The sequence below is a fragment of the Cynocephalus volans genome, chromosome 5 (assembly GCF_027409185.1).
Source record: "Cynocephalus volans isolate mCynVol1 chromosome 5, mCynVol1.pri, whole genome shotgun sequence".
NCBI classification, from domain to species: Eukaryota; Metazoa; Chordata; class Mammalia; order Dermoptera; family Cynocephalidae; genus Cynocephalus; species Cynocephalus volans.
This window is the reverse complement of record NC_084464.1, coordinates 147352709-147360696: the sequence shown is the minus strand read 5'-3', so window position 1 is coordinate 147360696 and position 7988 is coordinate 147352709. Positions and strand designations below refer to the sequence as shown.

The following is a 7988-nucleotide window of genomic DNA, read 5'->3' as shown; positions in this document are numbered from 1 at the left end:
AATTGCCACGCTGGGTGCAGATGTCAGGAAGGTGTGGTAAAAGCCCTTGCCCCCCACCATTCCACCTTGGGAACTCAGGGACCCCTCTTGCTGAGGCTTGGTGGTCATTGTTGGGCTGGCTGCATGTGTTGGGGGAGCATGGCTGAGGCCCTCGGCTCCCCACCACCCCAGCTTGGGAGAGCCCAGAGTGCTTCCTGCAGTGGCTTCGTGGTTGCTGTCATGCCCAGCTTTTTATCTCAAATGAATGCCTGCTTACATTCCATGGCTTCAGGTCCACTGCCAGACACAGGGACAACAGCTTTCCATAGATGTCATTACCAGCTCCCATGATTGAGTAAGTTCTATAATAAATCCTTTATTCGTTATCAGTCATAGTGGTTCTTCTGGCCTGATTAAATCTCATCTATGCCACAGGTTAAGTGGCTTACTTTTCTCCAAAATAGTCTTTTTTTTTTCATATTTGTGTAGAAGAACTTTTCTATAGCTGAGGTGCAGGAACTGAACTGGTTTAATCACTTCATGGCCAACAGTGTGTGAGCCACAAAATCACCATTTGTGTCCAACTCCCTTCATGTCTGTTATCACTTTTTTCTCCTTTAGACAGTTCACATTCATTGAGTCCTTATTTATGTGTCAAGGACTACAAGTGGCTTGGTTATTTCATTTAATCTTGTCAGAAATCACATGAAGTAGGTTACTATTATTATACCCTTCAGAAAGGGTTGTAATAGAGATAGAAAATGGTAGAGCTAAGAGTCTAGTCTAGAATCTGAGTGTTTAACCAGTACTCTATACTATACAACATTTCAGCATCATCCTATTTGAATCAGCTTGTCATTTTGCACGTAAACCAGTTGGAATTTGAATTAGGATTGCATTGAATATATTGATCCATTTGGGGAGAATTGGCATCTTAAAAATATTGAGTCTTTCAGTCTACAAATCTGATATATTTCTCCATTTGTTTCCATCTTCTTTTCTTTCAATAGATTGTTGTCATTTTTAGTATAGAGGTTTTAAACATCTTTTGTTAAATTTACTTTTAAGTATTTTATCTCATCATTTGAATTACCTTTCCCAATCCCAAGGATTTAGGTAACTTAGAAACAGTAACAAAACACATGATGATAGAGCTGGACTAGAAGAGTTCCTTATTAATGGTAAAGTTTTCAAGTTGGTTAGTCCCTTTGCAGCCCTATTATAGTAATGTAAACAATTTGACCAAAATAAAATTAACTGTAGATTATTGTACCCTGAATACATAGGTGCACTAATGCATATCATTAAATTATACTCCAAATTCACACTGCCTTGAATTATTTCTTAGGAAGTCACTGGATTTTGATGTTGGAATGAGGAATAAAAATTATCCAATAATAATGGGGGCAATGAGAAAATTGGTTTCATAAAACATTCAACTAAGAATGTTAATATTGCCAACCCAATGAATGTCCTAAATGAGGTTCTCTAAACAAGGCTATAGGAAACTGCAAGATCAATAAGAATACACAGTTCTTCATCCGTCTTGAAATTTGGATAGATTTATGAAGGATGACCTGGGACTCAATACAAGCTTCTGCCCAGGTGATTGCAGATAAGACAAGCATTTTGAAGATCTAGGGGCAATTCCAATCTTATGACAATGAAAAGAAAGGAAGTGATAACTTCCATCATGAGCCTTAATATTCTGTTCATTCACATCAGCATTTCCATCATGAAGATGGGTAGCTCATGCAAAGTATTTTTTTTTTTTAAAGAGATGACCGGTAAGGGCATCTTAACCCTTGATTGGTGTTGTAAACACCATGCTCTCCCAAGTGAGCCAACTGGCCATCTCTATATAGGGATCCAAACCCGTGGCCTTGGTGTTTTCAGCACCACACTCTCCCAAGTGAGCCACAGGCTGGCCCAGAGTATTTTTAAGAGTGAATTGACAACATATACTTGTTCACCGGTGTCAGAGTAGAAGCTATAGAATAACGATGAATAGATGTACTAGCTGATTACAATTCAAGCATGAAGAGTTTAGCAATAAGGAAGCAGATGCTCCTTCTGCTGGCCCCATTTATAAATTCTTTTTTTTCCCAGTTTTATCGTGGTGTGATTGACAAATTAAAATTGTATATATTTAAGGAGTACAATATAATTTGATATACATGCACATTGTGAAATGATTGCCAAAATCAAAATAATTAACACATCCATCACCTTACATAGTTCTCTCCCACCTTTTTTTTGGTGAGAACATTTATGATCTACTCTCCTAGCATATTTCAAGAATATAATACATTATTATTAACTATGGTCACCATGCTGTACATTAGATCTCCAGAACATACTCACCATATAACTGAAAATTTATACCCTTTGACCAACATCTTTTCATTTTTTTCACATACCAGCCTCTGGTAACCACCATCCTACTCTGTTTTTATGAGTTTGACTTTTTTGGATTTCACGTGTAAGTAAGATTGTGCAGTATTTTTCTTTCTGTGTCTGGCATATTTCACTCAGCATAATATAATTAGTTTCATCCATGTTGTCATGAATGGCAGGATTTCCTTCATTTTGAAGGCTGAATGATATTGCATTGTGTGTGTATACATGTCTATCTATCTATAGACAATTTCTTTGTTCATTGGTTGAGAGACACAGGTTGTTTCCATATCTTGACTATTGTGATTAATGCTTCAAAGAACATGGGAGTGCAGATATTTCTTAGAGATAGTGATTTTATTTCCTTTGCATATATACCCAGAAGTGAGATTGCTGAATCATATGGCAGTTCTATTGTTAATTTTTGAGGCACCTTCATATTGTTTTCTGTAATGACTGTACCAATTTACATTCCCACCCACAGTATACAGTGTTCCATTTTCTCTTCACCTTGCCAGCACTTGTTATGTTTTGACTCTTTGATAATAGCCATCCTAATAGGTGTAAGCTGATATTTCATTGTGGTTTTAATTTACATTCTCTTGATGGTTAGTGATGTTGAACACAATTTTCTATACCTGTTGGTCATTTACCAATGTCTTTGGAAAAATTTTTATTCTGGTCCTTTGCCCATTTTAAAATTGGATTCTTTGTTTTGTTTTGCTTTGTTTTATGCTATTGAGTTGTATGAGTTTCTTATATATTTTGATAATTAACTCCTTATAATATTTATGGTTTGGAATTCTGCAGAATTAGGTAAAATATTTTCATTATGTCCTTTGCTGTACAGAAACTTTAAAATTTGATGTAGTCCCACTTGTATATTTTTGCTTTTGTTGCTGTACTTTTTGTGTCATATGCAAAAAATTATTGCCAATACCAATGTCAAGGAAATTTTCCTGTAGGACTTTTACAGGTTCAGTTCTTATGTTTAAGTCTCTGTTCATTTTGAGGTAATTTTTGCATACAATGTAAAATAAGGGTCCAGTTTGATTCTTTTGCATGTGAATATCCAGTTTTCCCAACACAAATTATTAAATACATTCCTCACTGTATATTCTTGTTGCCTTTGTGGAAAATTAATTGACCATACTTGTGTGGGTTTATTTCTGGGCTCTCTATTAGTTCTGGTGGTCCATGTGTATGTTTTCATTCCAGTACCATCTTTTTCTGATTGCTACAGCTTTTATATGTAATACAATTTGAAGTCAGGAAGTATGATACCTCCAGATTTGTTGTTCTTTGTCAAGATTGCTTTAGGTATTTGGGATTTTTTGTGGTTCCATACAAATTTTAGGATTATTATTTTTTATTTCTATGAAAAATGTCATTGGAGTTTTGATAGGGATTGCATTGAATCTGTAAATCACTGTGGGAAGTATGAACATTTTATTTATTATTTATTTATTTATTATTATTATTTTTTAATATATGAGATTTTATTATTATTATTTTATTATATAGCATACAAGTGAATACATCAGACTGCATTTTCTCAGGTGACAAATGGCAAATGAGGCATAGGTCTCTTTGATTTCCCCAAGAACCTCAATATCATCTGTCTTTTGGAGGATTCAGTTTCATGTGATGACTATGATACTGTCTATGAGGATACCAATGGTGCTTAGTAGTAAAGAACATTTTGCTAAGTTGTTCTATCATGGGTCCTTGCTTAAGCTGTTCACCTTTTTCTTCTAATCTGGTTTTCAGCACTTGATCATGTGTTTCTTCATTATTATGCACAGGTTCTGGTCAAGGGATAGGCCACAGAAGGGTGGTAGCATACTATCGTCCTACCATCAGATGTCAAAGAAAGCTCTACTTATAGGTCATCTGGAAGAGAAGAATACATAAATTTATGACTAACACAGTATAAAGCTCTGTTTTGGACTGGAAAGAAACGTTTCAAGATAGTTCACTTTATTATCACCCATGTTACTGCTGCTGCAGCCATGCTGTGCTGTATCAAGACGCTTATCAGGTGGTATGAAAAAAGATGTTTTGAAGAGGTATTGGTTTTAATATCAGCTTCTAGGCAAACCAATTTTCATTCCTCGACAGGTTCTCAACACGAGCCCATCATCTTGTCTCCAGTATGAACATTTTCACAATATAAATTCTTCCAGTCCTTGAACACAGGATATCTTTCCATTTATTTGTGTCTTCTTCAATTTCCTTTACCAGAGTTTTACGGTGTTCAGTGTATAGATCTTTCACCTACTTGGTTAAATTTATTCCAAAATATTTTATTCTTTTTGATGCTATTGTAAATGGGATTGCCTACTTTTTTTTTTTTTTTAAGTTTTATTTTGTCGATATACATTGTGGCTGATTATTGCTCCCCATCACCAAAACCTCCCTACCTTCTCCCCCCCCCCCCCAACAATGTCCTTTCTGTTTGCTTGTCGTATCAACTTCAAATAGTTGTGGTTGTTATATCTTCTCCCCCCCCCCGGTTTTTTTTTTTTTTTGGGTGTGTGTGTGTGTGTGTGAATTTATATATTAATTTTTAGCTCCCACCAATAAGTGAGAACATGTGGTATTTCTCTTTCTGTGCCTGACTTGTTTCACTTAATATAATTCTCTCAAGGTCCATCCATGTTGTTGCAAATGGCAGTGTTTCATTCGTTTTTATAGCTGAGTAGTATTCCATTGTGTAGATGTACCACATTTTCCGTATCCACTCATCTGATGATGGACATTTGGGCTGGTTCCAACTCTTGGCTATTGGAAAGAGCGCTGCGATGAACATTGGGGAACAGGTATACCTTCGACTTGATGATTTCCATTCCTCTGGGTATATTCCCAACAGTGGGATAGCTGGGTCGTATGGTAGATCTATCTGCAATTGTCTGAGGAACCTCCATACCATTTTCCATAGAGGCTGCACCATTTTGCAGTCCCACCAACAGTGTATGAGAGTTCCTTTTTCTCCGCAACCTCGCCAGCATTTATCGTTCATAGTCTTTTGGATTTTAGCCATCCTAACTGGGGTTAGATGGTATCTCAACGTGGTTTTGATTTGCATTTCCCGGATGCTGAGTGATGTTGAGCATTTTTTCATATGTCTGTTGGCCATTTGTGTATCTTCCTTAGAGAAATGCCTACTTAGCTCTTTTGCCCATTTTTTAATTGGGTTGCTTGTTTTCTTCTTGTAAAGTTGTTTGAGTTCCTTTATATTCTGGATATTAATCCTTTGTCAGATGTATATTTTGCAAATATTTTCTCCCACTCTGTTGGTTGTCTTTTAACTCTGTTAATTGTTTCTTTTGCTGTGCAGAAGCTTTTTAGTTTGATATAATCCCATTTGTTTATTTTTCCTTTGGTTGCCCGTGCTTTCGGGGTCGTATTCATGAAGTCTGTGTCCAGTCCTATTTCCTGAAGTGCTTCTCCTATGTTTTCTTTAAGAAGTTTTATTGTTTCAGGGTGTATATTTAAATCCTTAATCCATTTTGAGTTGATTTTAGTATACGGTGAGAGTTATGGATCTGTTTTCATTCTCCTGCATATGGATATCCGGGATTGCCTTCTTAATTCCATTTTTGGATAGTTTGTTTTTCAGGTAAAGAAATAAAACTGATTTTTGTACATTGATTTTGTTTCTCACAACTTTATTGAATTTGGGTATTATTTCTAACAGTTTCCTGGTGAAATCTTTAGGATTTTTTTCTATGTAAGATCATGTCATCTGCAAACACAGACAACTTTACTTCTTCATTTCCCATTTAAACACCTTTTATTTATTTCTCTTGCCTAATTGCTACAGCTACAATTTCTAGTACTACATGAATAGATGTGGCAAGAGTGGGTATCCTTGTCTTGTTCCTGATCTTAGAAGGAAAAGTGTCAGCTTTTTCACCACTGAGTATAATGTTAGCTGTGGGTTTGTTATACATGGCCTTTATTATGTTAAGGTATATTCTGTTTATACCTAATTTGTTGAGAATTTTTATCATGAAAGCATGTTGAGTTTTGTCAAATGCTTTTTCTCCATCTATTGAGATGAACATATGATTTTTATCCTTCATGTTGTTAATGCAGTGTTTCACATTTACTTCTGTATGTTGAATAATTCTTCCATTCCAGGAATAAACCTCACTTGATCATGGTGTATGATACTTTCATGTGCTGTTGAATTTGGTTTTCTACTATTTTGTTCAGGATTTTTGCATCTATGTTCTTCAGGAATATTGACCAGAAATTTTCTTTACTTGTAGTGTCCTTGGCTAGCTTTGGTATCAGGGTAATGCTGGCCTCCTAAAATGAGTTGAAAGTATTCCCTCATTTTTAACATTTTAGAAGAGTTTGATAAGCCTTGTTATTAACTCTTTTTTAGGAGTTTTGTTGAATTCACCAGTGAAGCCATCTAGTCCTTGCTTTATCTTTTTGGGGAGAATTTTGATTACTGATTTAATCTCCTTACTTGTTATTGCCTATTCAGATTTTCTATTTCTTCATTATTCAGTCTTGGTAGGTTATATGTGTCTAGGAATTTATCCATTTCTTCTAGGTTGTCCAACTTGTTTGTGTATAGTTGTTCATAGCAGTCTGTTATTTTCTGTCTTAGTTCATTTTATGCTGCTGTAACAGAAGGCCTGAGACTGGGTGATTCATAAAGAACAGAGATTTTTTTTTCTTATAGTTCTAGAGGCTGGGAAGTTCAAGCTCTAGGGGCTCACATCTGTAAGGGCCTTGTGCCATACCATCACATAGCTGAAAAGGCAAGAGAGCATGCATGTGAGAAAGGAAGGGGCCAAACTCACCCACTCCTGTAATAACCCAGTCTCATGATAATGGAATTAATTCATTTGTGAGGACAGAGCCCTCATGACCTGATCACCTCTGAAAGGTCCCTTCTCTCAACATTGTTGCATTAGGTTTACATTTCCAACATATGAACTTTGGGGGATATGTTCAAACCATGTATTTCTGTGGTATCAGTTGTAATGTCTCCTCTTTCATTTCTGATTTTATTATGTGAGCCTTCTTTCTTTTTTTCTTATTCTAGTTAAAGCTTTGTCAATTTTGTTTATGTTTTCAAAAAGCAACTCTTAGTTTAACTGATCTTTTCCATTTTTTTAAGTCTTTATTTTATTTATTTCTGCTCTAATCTTTCTTATTACCTTCCTTTTGCTAACTTTGGGATTAGTTTGTTCATCTTTTTCTAGTTCATTGAAGTGTAAAGTTAGGTTTTTTATTTAGGTCTTTCTTTTTTCTCAATGTAGGTATTTATTGCTATAAAATTCCTTCTTAGAACATAAGTTTTGTATGTTAGGTTTCTATTTTTATTTGTCTTAAGATATTTTTTGATTTTTAGAATGTCTTCTTTGAGCCATTGGTTGTTCAGGAGTGAGTAGTACACTTTCCTTATATTTGTGAATTTTCCAGGTTTCCTCCTTTTATTGATTTCTAGATTCTTACTATTGTGAGTGGGAGAGATATTTAATATGATTTTAATCTTTTTGAATTTTGTATGTTGAAAACTAATCACCAATATGATGATATTAGGAAGTGAGGCCTTTGGGAGGTGATTAGATCATGAGGGTGAAGCT

At 35.3% G+C, this 7988-nt stretch overlaps 1 pseudogene; it reads right to left on the bottom strand.

The window, feature by feature from the left end:
- Positions 1-3990: 3990 nt before the first annotated feature.
- LOC134377648 (large ribosomal subunit protein mL42-like) lies at positions 3991-4390 on the bottom strand (annotated as a pseudogene).
- Between the last annotated feature and the right edge of the window lie 3598 nt (positions 4391-7988).